The following is a 13,859-nucleotide window of genomic DNA, read 5'->3' as shown; positions in this document are numbered from 1 at the left end:
TGTGCAAAAGTGCAATTTCTTTTTGTGAGATGTTTGCAGAAATACTTTTATGCTTTGGTTAACTCCCTGAGACAGAAAGCCTTCTTAATGGAAGAACTATTGTTTAGTATTTACTTCTATTTATTCATTTTGTCCTTAAATAAGTAATCAAGCAATATTGTATTTCAGAGATTTACCCTAATAAGCAATCTAAAACTAACTCTTCCTTTCTTCTCTCCTTAATTATTCCAATTTTTCTGACATAGGTTTCTGTACACATGACTCTAGACTGTTTTTTAATATAAAACTATACATTAAAATTTTATCTTTTGCATTTTATATCAAATAATAAAATTTATATAAAAATAGGTAGGTAGGTAGGTAGGTAGGTAGGTAGGTAGGTAGGTAGATAGACAGACAGACAGACAGACACACATTCAAAAAACTAAGAGCTGAGAAAGTCCAGGTCAAGTGAAAATCAAGTGATTTTCCAAATCTCAGTGTCAGTTATAACACCACAGATTCACATGTGAGTTTAAATTATATAAAAAAATTAACTTTTTACAAAATAAAGCTTTCCTTACCAAGGACCATTATTCAAAGCACAAATTATTCTGGTCCACAAGTGCCATCTGCTACTATTACAGCAAGGGAAAGAAAAATGTAGTCACTTTCTGCTTTGAATGTGCTTATTCTCCTCTCTTGTCACGCTCAGAGGTGATGATAATTTTGTATTTTTCACTCTGTCCCCTATCAGGGCACAAAACCTGCTTCCTACACACGAGAAAAGAAATCCAGCACAGGTTTCTAGCAGAACAGCTCTGGTGGGAGGAGGATGAGGCTGATAGGTGGCCATAGGGCAGCATGTTAGGATAAGAAAGCATGAAGAGGTAGTGTTGGAACTGAAATCAAGCAGTAGACACCATCCAGCCAGTTATGAAAGCAACATTATACTCTTACAACATAAGAGCTCAGAAACTACCCGCTGAAATGGTAAGAGAAAAAAAAAATGGATTTCACAGTTTAAGCAACTGCTCTACTCATACAAATATAGGTCAAAAAGAAATGAAGTTACAGTTGCAGTTCAGAAATCACAGGACTGTAAAAGAAAGGTTGTGCACAAGCTTAATTCAAACAACAGCTATCTTAAAAATGGCAAAGAAATGCACTTTACTACAAAGACCAAAATGTTATTTGATTAAATATCCAAAAAACAGATTGCAGCATGCCCGTGTTGGGTCACAACATCATGTCGTTTGATAAGGCACATCACTCTAAACATCGTATTGTGCATCTGAGCTTTTTTTCAAGACTGCATCAGAGTGACTGCCATCAGCATGTCCTGATGTCACAGCTCTGTAGATCTCCTCCTCACCAGACACTGGAGAGCCTCTGTCAGAGTAGACTCTTCAGTCTTCAAAGTGCCTTTCCACATAAGAAATGCACCTGGGGTTTGCCACTCCCCAGAGGATTTGCCTGACCCGTCCATCCATCCATCCGTCCATCCATCCATGCTATACTGTATATTAATATTTTCTTCCAGCTGCTAGCGAGGGATCCCACAAAACTTTTCTCACCCCACAAAGCACAGCTACCACTGGTACCCCCCATCCAGCATGCTGCCTTTTGGTGAACTCTCTCCTTGCTGAATTTCAAGAGGCTTTAAGTTATTTTTACAGTTATCACTAGAGCCATTTGATTTCTCTAGTCGCCCAGAAGACCACAGTGTGTATAGGAAGTCTACTTTGCCTAGCTGACCTTCACAAAAGAGTAGCAGAATCCAATAAGCTTAACCAAGAATGACTCCACTTTGGTTCATACAGAGGCTCTCAGGAGTGCCGACTCTTTCACTTTCTTTCCTGAAATCTGCTGAACCAAAGGCACATGTTACATAGCTGTATTTTTCAACCATAGATCATGAACGTTTCTATTTCATGAGATAACAGTTTGCCTTTTAATTTAGCAGCACTTTGTATAGAACACACATTACCACATTAATAGATGTTACTAGTTTTAAGTTGTGTGTATTATATCAATCATTGCCAAATCAGCTTAAAAAAAGGTACCTGGCTAGACAGGCTGAAGAGTGACAAAGGTGGCTGGATGTCATGCTAGCTGCATCACTTACTTGGTTGCTACCTTCTGCAGCCTGCAGTAGGACTCCAACTGTTTATTAACGCATATATGTATCCTCAGAGCCTAAGCCTGCGCTAACAGAAATTGGCACCACTCCACTGAAGTCAGCTGAATGTTTGTAACAAATGAACAGCTCCTCCACAGCAAGCAAAATTCTGCCTTCCTTTATGTATCATCCCACATGCCCATAGGATTTTGCCTTCATGATTAAAAGAGAATGACTCACAATAGTGGCTGCAGTGTCTTCCAAGCCAGTTCCGGCTCCGTCTGTTGTGCGCTACCCTCCTTCCAGCTGACCTTGTTTGTGTGGCCAAAAGCAAGAGAAGCAACCCTTGGCTGATAAAAAAGATAATACTATTTTATAATATCATCACATGTTTATCCTTGGAATTCACAGCACTTCCAACATGCAGACTCAAACTAAATAAATTTGGTGTCAATGTCTTGTTCCTGGGACAGGAACAGTCAAAACTTTTAATTCCTAAAGTCAGCAGCAGGCTCATAGAAGTCTGGAATAAATAGATTACATATACTATCTATTCACCTGAATACTGTGTAAAATTTTAAAAAGGGAATTGTCATGTGAATTTAATAGACAATATAGAACCTTATTGCTTCATACATAATTTAGTTTTAGAACTACGAGAGCTTTCATGAACTCAAGTAAAAAGCAAGTTTTCTCTTCCACTTTTAATTTAAAATCTCTCCAGGCTTGTAAGCCCACATGAGAGGAAAAATTAACGTCACTTCAGAATTCTCAAAAATAGCAGTTTATGCATTCAAATATGTAAGTTTTTTTTCCTAGGCTTAAAATGTTTTCATCATTTTTGATACATATCCAAGTAAAAAAAAAACAAAACTGAGGTATAGAAATGTGGTTTTTCGTGTGTTTAATAAGGGGGGGGTGGCAGTGAGCCTGTATACTAACATGAGAGAAACACTGTTTAAATCCCTGACAACAGATGCACTGCGGCTCTCATTTATCTTGGATTTGCACTAAAAACAATTACTTTTGATAGCTCCATCTTGTAAATTTGGACTACACTTAGGTGTACAATGAAATGTCAGAATAAAGGGGACCCACTGTCACCTTGTGCAGCTTCCCTGCTCTCCCCTGAGTCTGCCCATCCAGACAGGCAGGCAGGTATCGCAGCACAGCTCCAAGCACTGAGGAAAAGGCTTTTCCTACCTGGGAAGAAAAGCTACAATGGCCTTTGGCATTGAGTGCCTTTTTCTCTAGTTAGTAATCTCCTTTCCACCTAAATATAAGCGGTGAGTAGCCTAAGTATGAGACAACACATTTGGTGTTGAAGCATGCCATTCCCATGAGATTGCTTTTATCTTCAAAGCCACAGTTCACATTTAAGCCAGGCAGTATCTGAAAATCCTACAGCACCAACTACTCGTATGGCCACGGCAGTCAGTGTGACAGGATTTGTACAGCTGAAGACAAACACAAAGATAAAAACTGGACCAGGTTAAAGAAAAAATTACACTACACGAGAGTATGCCCAGCATGACTATATTATACTGAGAGCGATGTAACTGAATTAATTTCCAGTTCCTAGAAATGTGCTGGAGTCCCCACAGAGGTGTAAGATTTAAACAGGCTATAAGTATATTGCAATTTTTGTCTTCAACCTTCAGGCCACTATGATCTGTGAAGGCTTCATCTGCCACGTATGAGCACAGAGATCATTCTGCTCCAGTGGTGCACTACCAGGTACCACCTCAGCTCCACACCTCACCATATCCAGGAGCGTTGTATAGGAACTGTAGATGTAAAAGGTAAGGATGATTAGGATTACTAGGAACAGACTCCTCCTCAGTCCCAGTTCTGTGCATCTATCCTGTCTAGCACATGTTAAGAGTTAAGGAAAGAGTGCATAACAACAAGCCAGCCAGTGCTCATTCCCATAAAAGACGCTCAAGAATACTTGCTTGATAGGATCATACAGTCCAAGGATAGTTCACGTTGGAAGGTACGTCAGAAGATATGGCCAGCTTTGAGGTTGCTTAAGAGATCTTAAAAACCCCCAAGGATGAAGACTACTCAACTCCAGCTCTGGAGGCTTCAGTGCAGAAAAGACAGAGACCTGCCGGAGTAGGTCCAGAGGAGGGGCACAGGAATGACCAGAGGAATGCGGAGCATATCACCTCTGCTTTTCAGCCTGGAGAAGAGACGGTTCCAGTGAGAGTTTATGGCAGTTTTCCAGTACCTAAAGGGGGCTACAAGAAAGTTGGAGAGGGACTTTTTTAGGAGGGAATGCAGCGATAGGAAAAGGAGAAATGCCTTCAAACTGAAAGAGGTTTAGATTTAGAAAGGTTTAGATTCGATTTTAGGAATAAATTCTTTACTGTGAGGATGGTGAAAAGACTGCAGCTACTTGTCCAGAGAAATTGTGGACGCTGCATTCCTTGAAGTATTCAAGGCGGGGCTGGATGGGGCTTTGTGCAATCTGGTCTAGTGGAAGGAGCTTCTGAACAAATTCAAACACAAAAACGAAGCCCCCAGAGGAAGCGAAGACATGCGCACATTGTCGACTCATGTACCTAACAAAAAGTTTCAGTGTTGCTCAGTCTTCCCCGTGTCCTGGGAAACCACCTTCTAGAGAGGAGCCACATTTTCCTTAGTCTTCCTCTTATAACCCACATACCTATAGAAGGATTTTTTTGCTGCCCTTGATGTTCCGGTTCAGATTTAATTCTATCAGGGCTTCACCTTACCTAACCTTATCCCTGGCTGCTTGGACAATCTCACTGTATTCCTCTCAAGCTATCTACCCTTGCTTCCATCCTCTGTAGACTTCCTTTTAGTGTCTGAGTTTGTTCAGGGGCTCCTTGTTCATCCACATAGGCCGCCTGACATTTTTTGCCTGACTTCTTATTTGGGATATGTTGTTCTTGGTCTTGGAAGAGGCAAACCTTGAGTATCAACCAGCTTTCTTGGGGCCCTCTTCCCTCCAGGGCTTTATCCCACCTAGCAGATCCACCTAGCAGATCCACAAGGAGGCCAAGGTCAGCTCTCCTGACAAGCAGGGTAGAGAGCTTGCCGTGCTCCTTTCTCACTGACCTAAGGACCTTAAACTTCACTGTTTCATGATCACTGCAGCCAAGTTGAATTATGCTGTATCAGTCACTAGAAACATATACTGATGTCCTTCTGTGTGCTCAATGAGTTTCTTTTTTCTTCACTGATACCAAGACTTCATTAAACTCTCACTCAGTTATCATCCCTCTTAAGCGTGTCAGAATAGTGTTGCAGTAGAAAATAAAAACAAGTCATTAGAATGGAGATTGGTGGTAAACTCATTTTTAAGCCCATTTGTGTACACATATCTTGCAAGGGAGGTGATCATAGTTCGTTCAGGAGTGCATTAATCACAAGAGCTATATAAGAAGCACGCACCGCAGGTTACCTAACTATGTCATATATAGTGTCCATGAAGGGCACAACTTAATGAAGACCTTGTTTAATTTTTGCTGTAGATATCATGATGACTTTGCTGGGTATTAATTTATTGGGGTTCACAGCACTCAAAACTCACCACTAAAATGGATACTGAATAGCACACAAATTCTCTCCGTGAGTTCAGCTTTACCCCAACAGGCAACAAGTACAGAAGAGGCTATTCATACAAGAGACACTTTTCCCACCTAGCCCTTGGTAATACATCGCTGTATTTTATACAAACCAAAACATTTTCTTACTCAGGTGTTACATAAAATACCATAATACCCAAAAAAGCATCATAATCCTGCAGCGGGTTTCACTGTGAATAAGCTTTAACACTCAGAACTTCAGGAGGATTCTTTCATCCTTTGCACTTAAAAACATAAATACAGAAGTTATATTACATCAAAGAGTTGTGCATTTGTACTTTTGCAAGGAGATGTATGCTATTACTGGTTTGAGCCAAAATATTGCAGTTCTGCTATCTTCTGTCTGAGATTTTCTTTTCTCACATGTATTTCTTGGTCATAATAGATTAATTACTTAATAGGATTTTTCCCTGGTAAGTAGCAACTTTGTCTCTTTGAGGTAAAAGGGAAACACGAGACATAAAATCTATTTGTTATTAATGTATTTCTTCCAGCCCACATAACCAGAAATATTTTTTTTTCCAAAGTGAACAAAGCATTAGCATTTTCTTTATAAAATGATTCATTTATAAAACAAATATTCAACATCACTCATGTCTGATCATTGAGTCCTCAAGAAAGCAACTGCAACTCTATCTGGTTTTCAGGTAAATTCCTACTAGGCATTAATAGAGTCAGATTTCAAGGAAAAAGAAAAAAAAATCATTCATGTAAATAATCTCAGCTTGCTCTAGAGTTGCAAACTTCTAATTTGATCACATACACTGTGCAAATGTATATACATATACACAGGCATATGTCTGATGTATACTTATATGTACATACAGTTTCTGTATGGGAAAGTGGCAATTTTTGTGTTCTGAGCTTCTCATTTTACTTCACATTAATTCCACTTTTTAAAATTTGAACACATTGGAGTCTCTCTTCTACTGCCTTGATATAACACTCTTTTTTCTTTTCCCAGTCCTTTGTCTTTCTTCATTAGTCACAGGCAGTTTTTTCCATGCTTTTTGCAACCATAATCTACATTCAAACTACACCCTACAATGAAACTCTGAATGTTGCCTTATTGGCATCCTTTATGTATGATTTAATGACTTGTGACAACACCAGTAAATATCTTTAGTATTCCAAGGTAATATATCAAAACATTCAAAGTAAGAATGCAGTTCTCAACAGCAGAGTTTTACAAGCCCCTCCAAGCTAGAGCTCACATTTTCTCACTTGAGTAAAATTTTTAAAATTATCAGAATGTCCCTAACAAGAGCAGATGCTGCTATGCAATTACATGAACCATATCAGCAATGTACTTTAAAAGAAACCTGCAATTTTTTTTTTTAAAGCTATTTTAATAGAAAATAGGATATTTCATAAAAAAACCCCTAACTTAACGTAGAACAACAAATAAGCAAGTACATGTTGCTTTCCAATACACTCATCATTTGGTCAGCCCGCTTCAGGAAAATCAATCCGTGCAGTTTGTCTACAAACCGCATTACGCACCAAGTCACAGTTCAGAGGATTAATGCTTAGAAGGGAAAGGAGAAAACACTCATGCATCAAAGGAAACTGGGGGGAAAGCCATCCATTGAGAAACGGCAGTGGAACTTTGCCGTATGTTTGAACGTCCAACTGCAGCCCTGACGCGGTGCCAAGCAGCAGGGAGGGAGCAGGCAGGTGAGCATCTAATGGCACATCGTACCCGGAGCAGAGATGGATCTTTGGGTGAAGAGAAAATATGCCTGTCTTCCATGACTCCCTTACACCACCTTTTCAATAACTCCTTACACACAGAGTTTGTATTCACATTACCAATTCAGGACTGTTATTCTTGTGAAGCAAGAAGCAAGATATTTCCTGCAGTCTTAACACACATATTACAGTGACACTGTATTCCCTAATACTGCCACGAGACTTGAAATTTAAAGGGCCTTGCCAGTTTCAAGTGTTAGAATTGTGGCATCAGTTGTACAATTAATCCCAACCATCCCACCTCCAAGCTGTTTATAAACACACAAACTGGGCTAAGTGCTTGTCACGTTACCAATAATGTAAGGCTCACAGATTTTAAGACTGCGAGGAACAACTACAAAATCATCACCTTGCACAGAACAGACAGTAGAAAATCAGTCCTAGACTGGGCTCTCCAACAAATGGGGCTGGAGCTACATAGATCTACGTGTCCTGCCATACTGCAGCCTGAAGACTCTCTGCTTTACGCTCACCTGGAGGGGAAAAGTGCAGCTGAGCAATCATACGACACAAGGACATCTTGGGGATGCAGCACTTGGATCCATCCTTGGACCTCGGCTAACCTTTTATCTCTGCAGAGACCCTTCTATGCTGGAATCATCTTCAATGCTCATTTTAAGCCTGTTTTGGGAAAATGGTGCAAGATATACAGAGGGCCTACCATGAAGACTGATTCTTATTAATCCATTTTAAAGGGAAGAAAATAGAAAATAAGCAAATGTGTGATTTTTATTGCCCAGTTACTCTTCCTACATGCCACTTACAGAAAATATTTAATAAATCTGCAGGTAATTTGCCTGACTAGGAATTGAGTAAAGAATGACTTATCCAGAAACATGGATAAGTCTGCATGTTTAAGTGTGATGTGACAAGATTCCTAGGACCATGCTATAGCATGCTACCTTGCAGTAGGAATTAATCCATGGAATTCATTACACTTCTCCTGATGAAGCAGTGGTAACTGCACAGTCTTCTTCCACCCAAAAATGCAAAGATTTGAAATATCACGTAACACAATTTTCAACAGTCTATTAAATAGCTTTTGGACTAAAAACATACTTTCAGACCATGAAGTTACTAATTTTGCAATATGGTAAAAAATGTCTCTTGGCTCAAGTAGAAACACGACAACAAGTTGTCTTTGCCTTAAACAACAGTACTACTCACAATGTTACAACCTTATTGCAAAAAATACTTACAGGTGATCTATATCTACCTGATGCATTGCATCTCAGTCATAGGTGGCATTTCAGAGTTCACCTCTGAAACACTACCATACATTAAGACAGAGCAAGATGGTGAAAAGTGTTAAGCTGGGGCACAAGCACAAACACAAAATAGAAATAAAATCATCACCAAACTTCTTTTAGAAATAAACTTCTATTAGAAATAAAAACATTGCCAAAAATAAGGTCCTTAGGTATTCCACGGTAATCAATTCTACCCTTTTTACTGTTTTAATATCTCTCTCAACTTTAGTAACCTCATGCCGTTACAAATTCAGATGCTAATCTGCCAATATATTTCTGACTCCATCAAAACCAACTGCAAAATTCCACACACAGCTGAGCAAGGCCAGGATATCATTCCCTTCTACGAGGCATTGCTGCAATAGGAAAAGGTGAGTTTCAGATCTTTAGGGTTTTAGGTTTGCTAATATCCGATAATGAACACACACAGTATCGAACCAAAGCCAACACATCTCTGACTATAACTACAAATCAAATTCAATACTGCTAATCATTGCTCTGCTTATTTTTCAGTTCTGTCAGGCTGGAAAATACCCATCTGACTATATACAAACCTTATATAAATATTTATATATAAACACATATATATTCACCTTATTTAGAATAAAGCCAGGTGTTAAAAAAAAAAAAAAATCTACATCTTGCCTCCTAAAAACAATATGCTTAAAATAATAATGAGCCAGATGGAAACACAAATGATCAGACAACAACTGAAGGGACTGTTTCATGATTTCTACAATTATTAAGTTGATTAATGTCAGTTATAATGGGTAGTACAAAATATGTCTGGTCATACCAACACTTCAGATATTTTATCACCCGCACACATATCTCTTGATATTTAAAGTTGTCTGAAAGCCACATTAATTTGCCACATTTCATCCAGTTCTATAAATAACACTTTGGTTTACTGTGAAATAATTAACACCAAACGGCAAAGCCTCTATAACTGTCTCACCCACTAGCTCCTGCAGCTGAGAGAGGGGCAGGTGTGTACTGCTGTTAATTCGGAAGGGAACATGTGACAAAACCTGACATGTCAAAGTGTGAAGAGGTTTTTGCCACTTAGGTGAAAACAAGTGTACTGGCAGGGGTTAAAAAAAAAAAAAAATAAAAGATGAAGAGGACTTGGAGGTTGTTTTATTTCCACATCATTATATGCATAATGGAAACAGAGCTATAGCCATTTTTAAATGTCTGTAAGAGTTTCCCCCTCCTCCTCCCTCTTCCCTTGCTGTTCAGAGCTGTTGAGTAACAGACATTTCAGAGCATGCATGGGGGAAGTAAACAAATGCTTTGCTACTGTAGTTGCAGGGCAAGGAAACATTGATGTCACTGCTGTTATAATCACATTAGTAGCGTGTGTTAACGGTAATGTCATGTTTGATCAACTGATCAGGTCAAAAGCCCTTCAAAATACAGTCTGAACAGAAGCACAAACCAAAATGACAAGAGAATCGTCTTCTGAACAGTTTCCTCCATGTACAGACCCCTGTTGCAGAGGTGAGCTTTTGGTCACCAGTACTCAGTGTCAAATCACCCCGAATCACACAATCACACTTCACAGTTGGCTGGGTCCCTGCTCCCCCACTTGAAAGGTGAATTTGATTTTTCTTCTCTTGCCCACTGTGTACACGCACCCACACCCTGCGGCATCCGAATGCATCCCGCCAGGGATAACGCACGCAGCTGGAGTTTGCTCCTATTCCTGACAGCTTGCCTTTCAAGGACAGAAACAGTTACAGCCCAAGTGTTTGGGACAATTTTTCTTTCAGAAGGTCTTTTCCTCTTTATACACAGTGCGTTGCTGTGTGTTCGCTTCAGCACAGGGTATTCAACACAACCAAACAGTAAGAGCAGAAATCGCCAACAACAAATTCTCTCAGGTGGGAAAACGGCTGGGCAGGATACATCCCCTCTTGCGTCCCAACACAGTCAGCACGTACACGTTCATCAACTGTGTACTTTTTGTCAACATTTTCTGAAATCGCCCAGCTTGAGCGTGTGGTAAAGCGCTGAGCATTAACCCTTTTAGAGAGAGCAGCACGTAGGAAATGCAGTGTCAGTGAGACCAGACACGGAGCGCTACCATCCAGAACTTCCCATGCACATTTTTCTCTCATCTCCCCCACTTCTTTCCATCAGCCTGGCCCTAGAAAGGAGAAACTCACCCTGCTTCACATCCCCTCCCCGAAGTCCGCCTGCTGGCACTAGCCGAATACCTGACATCTTCCCTTCATTTTCCGTAACTTCCCGATTTGTCCCTGGACTGCTGAAGCATTGACTTTCCCCCATCCCCTGGGCTCACCTTTTAGGTCTGCCTGGCGGCGCAGCCACCGCCTGCATACCAATGTGGGGCCGCAAAGGCAGCGCGGCGGCCGCCCTCCGGCACCCGCACCCGCGCCCGGCCGCTCCCGCGGGCGCCCGCGCTGCCTTTTGCGCCTCGTCACCTCGAAAATTTCAAAGCGGGGGGACACGGGGACGGCGGCAGGCACAATTTACCCCGGCCAGCAGGACGGGTCCCGCTTGTCCCCAAGGGACACGCGTGCCTGCGTGCAGCAGGCGCTCAGGCACGCACATCCACTGGTGTGTGTGTGTGTACGCGGCGTGTGTACGGGGCGCCCGACACATCCATGTGCGTGCGTGTGCGAGCGTGTGTGTGTTAGTGTGTGTGTGTGCGAGGGGAGGGGAGCGGAGCGGGAAGGGAGGGAGGCAGCCCCGCCGCACCCGCGCAGCCCCCGCGCCGCGGAGAGCGGAGACTCACCGGGTCACCCTGGACTCTGAAGGTCAAGCGCAGGTTGGTTTCTTGATCGCGGTTGTCCTCCGGGCTCTTTCGGCTCGGTCCTTCGCTCGCTTTTTTTTTTTTTTTTTTTTCCCCCCTTCTTTTTTTCCTCTTTTCTTTCCTTCCCTTTCTCTTCCCCTGCTCGGCTGCGGTAGCGGCGGCTGCCGCCCGGAGGGGCTCCCGCTGCCGCTCCCGGCCCCGCGGGGTGAATCCCGGCTCCTAAGCCCTGGCCCCGCGGCGCCGCTCAGATCCCATGGTCGCAATCCACATCGCGGCAGATGTACCACAGAATCACGTAGAGGATCAGCAGGATGGCGAAGATGAACAAAGCCACCAGGATAGCCTTGGTCACCGGAGAGATGAGGGACTGCATGTCACCCGCGCACCGCCGCCGAGGACAGACGACTCGAGAACTACACGGGGGCAGCGAGCGCGGACGGATCCCGCGGCCCCGCCGCCGCCGCCCCCGCCGCCGCCGCCGGCGACCCGGCGGGCACCGGCGGCTGGCGCCGAGCGGGTGGCGGAGAGCCGGGGGCTGCCTCGCTCAGCGCCCCCGCTGCGGCGCTCGGGCGGGCGCGGCGGCTCCCGGGCGGGCGGGACGGGGCGGCGCGCACGGACAGCTCGGCGCGGCGGGGCTCCCGGCCATGGGCACCGCGGCCCCGCCGCGGCTTCAAGCCCGCCCTGCGGCGGCGGCGGAGCGCGGCCGGGCGCCGCGAAACTTAGGCGAGGGGGCGGCCCATGGGGGACAGGTGTCAAGCGCCCGGTTGCCCCGCAGGTCTCCGACGAAAGCCATCCACGGGGGAGGGAAAGTTGCGGGCGGGACGCGGCGGGCAACGCCGCCCCCGGCCCCAGGGGGAGCGCGGGGCCGGTGGGATCCGCGGGCAGCTCGGGCAGCCCGGCCGCGGCAGTCTGGAACCGCGCCGGCCGGCGCGTTCCGCCCAGCCGAGGTGTTCCCTCCCCTCCCAGCCGCTCGCCCCCTCCTCCCTCCTCCTCCTTCTCCTCCTCCGCCGCCTCCTGCGGTCCCCCCCCCCCCCCCGCCTCCCGCCGGCCGGGTCTGTGCTGTGGTCGTGACTGTAGCGGGGTGCGAGGGAACGGGATTTCCTTTCCCCGTCCACCCGCTCCGCCTGCACTTGGCATCTCCGTCACCCACATTCCCCATCAGAGACCGACCCGGAGCGGGGGCCGGTGGCGGGGAGGACGGCTGAGGCTTGTCTTCGTTTTCTAAGCAGAAAGGTCGGTCCTCCCCACCTCCGAAGGATAAAGTGTTGTTTTTTGGGTTGTGGTTTGGGTTTTGTGTTTGTTTGGGTTTTTTTTTTTTGTTGTTGTTGTTGGTGGGGTTTTTTTGGTGGTTTTTTTTTTGTGTGTGTGTGTGGTTTTTGTTTGTTTGTTTTGTTTTGTTTTTGTTTTTTTGTTTTTTTTAAATTCAGGCAGGTCGGCATGGGTCACAGCCTGCCAAGATTTCCTCAGCGGCTCTGTGGCCTTTGGCATATGCACCAAAGGTGCATCAGGACAGATAGTGCAAAAATAGGACAGGAAGACGGAAACTGGATGAGAGAGCATCGCTTGCATATTCACCCCCAGCAGCGGGTCTGGTTTAGCTTTCAACTCACCCCCGAGTTCTGTAGCGCCAGAAGTTACCGTGTAGCTGGCACATCACGTGCACACCAGCCTTGGCACACAGGACCTGATGTGTGCCCAGACACCTGCCTGCCCGCCTTGCACAGCTGATCAGGACCAGGCTCACAGGCGAGGAGCCAGGTGCCACAAGACCAGCCCTGTGCTGCGAGGCAACCAGAGATGCAGGCACCCTTCCCTCAGGTCACCTGAGCAGCAGAGCATCCTTGGTGGGATACAGGCTGCTCATGTGGTGTGAGCTGCTTCTGGTACAATGCAAGGAGTTGTCACCTTTGATCTCTAGTGCGGACAGAGCAGGTGCATCTTCACAGAAGGTTCTTGCTGGATTTCAGTTCTGAGTGCAGTTGTATCAAAAATACTGAAACACAGAAGAATGTCATTGAACCACATAAGAAAGGGCTGAAAGAAACTTGGAGACGTCATCCCAAAAGAAGAACAAGAGCAACTTTATCAAGACGGAGAAAAAAAGGCTTAAACTTCAATATATAAAAAGCAGATAAATTAAGGATAATCAAATTTGAGAGGAAGAAGGTAAGATGCTGCTATATAGGTATTCCAGGCACAAATACTCTAGAGGAAACACTGTTATTAATGCCGAGCATGGGGATTTAAGATGAAGTGGAAAGAAAGGAAGAAAGAGAAATAGAAGGCTCTTAAATAAGGAGGCCTCCAATACAGTAAAATATCTAAAGAGTATGAGATAATATCTCAAGAGAATGTGT

At 44.3% G+C, this 13,859-nt stretch overlaps 1 protein-coding gene across 2 annotated transcripts in view; it reads right to left on the bottom strand.

The window, feature by feature from the left end:
- The window catches only part of ZBED1 (zinc finger BED-type containing 1), a 52,431-nt gene extending 40,470 nt beyond the window's left edge, over positions 1-11,961 (bottom strand). Inside the window, exon 1 of one of the 2 annotated variants that reach the window (XR_009208619.1) lies at positions 11,485-11,961. The gene's annotated coding sequence lies outside the window, so the exon portion shown is untranslated. The remainder of the gene's footprint in view (positions 1-11,484) is intronic. The other variant, XM_040090599.2, reaches the window with a different exon arrangement.
- Between the last annotated feature and the right edge of the window lie 1,898 nt (positions 11,962-13,859).

Source organism: Hirundo rustica, chromosome 2 (genome assembly GCF_015227805.2).
Source record: "Hirundo rustica isolate bHirRus1 chromosome 2, bHirRus1.pri.v3, whole genome shotgun sequence".
NCBI classification, from domain to species: domain Eukaryota; kingdom Metazoa; phylum Chordata; class Aves; order Passeriformes; family Hirundinidae; genus Hirundo; species Hirundo rustica.
Note: the sequence above shows the minus strand (reverse complement) of the source record. Positions and strands in the feature narration are given on the sequence as shown.